The following is a 2,296-nucleotide window of genomic DNA, read 5'->3' on the forward strand; positions in this document are numbered from 1 at the left end:
AGACTCTACGTGAAAAGGAAAGACGGCGGGAGAGGACTGATCTGTATAGAAGACTGTGTGAAGGACACAACAAAAGTACTAGAAAAATACATAATGAAAAACACTGAAAGACTAATTATGGCGGCGAGAGACACTAGAAAAAAGTATATAAAGTAAAACATTGAAAGGATAATTTTGGCAGCGAGAGACACTGAACAAAACAACAAAACAGAAAACAGAGAGACAGACGACAAAACGAGAAAAGAGAAATGGGAAGAGAAACAACTCCACGGAAGATTCATAAGAATGACAAAAGATGAGAATAACGAAAACACCTGGACATGGATGCGAAAATGACATATAAACAGAGAAACTGAATCTCTAATAACTGCAGCACAAGATAACTCGATAAGAACCAACCATATCAAAGCAAGGATCGATAAAACACAACAAAACAGCAAATGCAGACTCTGTGGACAAAGAGACGAAACCATAAACCATATAGTAAGTGAATGCAGCAAATTTGACCAAAAGGAATACAAGAACAGGAATGACCAAGTAGGGAGGGTGGTACACTAGAATTGTGCAAACGACTGCATTTTGAGCAGAAAAATGGTACAAACATAAACCCGCAACAGCACTCGAAAACGAGAACCACAAAATCCTATGGGACATGGACATACAGACGGACAAACTCATCCAAGCAAGAAGATCTGAGAAAGAAAAATCCTGTCAAATCGTAGACTTTGCAGTCCCAGCTGACCACAGGTTGCGTATGAAAGAAAAGGGGAAATGAAGCAAATTTAGAGTTAAAAGCGATTTGGATGATGAAGAAAATCAAAATAGTACCGATAATAGTAGGAGCACTAGGAACAATTCCGAAAAACTTCGAAAAAAGAATGGCAGAAATTGGAATCAGAGGCATAGCTGCAAAAATACAACGCCTAACGATAATGAAAACGACTGAAATATTAAGGAACCCCCTTGAATGCGCAGAATAATACAAGACAATATAACGAATAAGCGTTACGGAGAATGAAGAATACCGAAACTGCATATCTACAAGTTCTACACCCCCCATCATGCATCCCCTCCATTATTTCATCACCGTTCCCCCCAATAAAAAAGTGATACCAAAGGGTCGAGAAGGGTCAATAAGGACTGAAAGACAAGGACCTCGGCTGGACAAGCGCAAAAGAGAACTGGGACCTTGGGGAGGCTGAGTGCTACTCAAATTCCAGTATAAACCAATGACCACTACCACCGAGAAATCAATGGTAAGCGGCTGTTGTGATGATGCAAATTCATTTACAAATGCTATCGAAGGAGGTGGAGAGATCTGAACGTCTGGGAAGACTTGTTGTCACTCAGCTTCCAGAAAACACCACAGGTTTCCAATCAGATCGTTTGTTTACTTGTGTGAAAGGTCGATGTGAGCCAATAATAATGCATTTAACGATTTATTGGATAATAATTAAGATATACTAATAATTAAACTGGGTTTAAATGATGGAGATGACTGCACACGTGGCAAATTACACGCCGCAGAACTGCTGCTGTAGGCTCAATAATCATTATTTTATCTCCGCACAAGAAATTAAATCCCAGGGAGTTACCGAGCACCATCAACCGATCAGTCCCGACATCAATTCATCTGTGAAACTACTCCACACACTACGCCAATATGCATGGGACGTACTTTCAATAATCATGAAGTTTATTCTTGCTGTCTTCAAGAATCTGCATCGACTCGCATTCTCTATTCTCTGCGAACAGCCGATTTCAATTAACGACGGAAACGAAAGAAATTTAGGGGAACATTATTTTCGTCAAAATACAAAATATTCTTTATAGGTTGATATATTCTTGTATACGTTGGACACAAAATATAGTCCACTGATAATGGATTTGCAGCTGTTAAGTACTGAACAAACTTAGGATTGGCCACCTTTAAATAAATAAAGTATGTTGCTATCTTAAAAAATATCGTATAAAATTAAAAGTAGACTTAATAAAATTTACTTTCGGTTGTATTTAATGGTATGGAGTGCATAAATTGGACAGATTCGTTGCTTCTCAGAATAAAAACATTTTAAAATCATATAATAAGATTCATTGTTGACAATAAACTCACACATCACATTCCAAATAAAGAAGTTCATCAGATCACAATGCCCTTCATTTATCAAGAGCAAGGCATAAAAAGTCTTTGTAGATAACAAAATGTCTGCTAAATTGAAATCAACTTAATTATGTAACAAAAAAATCTGGAAACACAAAAGATAGTACGTTGCAGTTTATTATCAACAGATAACAT

Source organism: Euprymna scolopes, chromosome 22 (assembly GCF_053919585.1).
Source record: "Euprymna scolopes isolate OS-2025 chromosome 22, ASM5391958v1, whole genome shotgun sequence".
Taxonomy (NCBI): Eukaryota; Metazoa; Mollusca; class Cephalopoda; order Sepiida; family Sepiolidae; genus Euprymna; species Euprymna scolopes.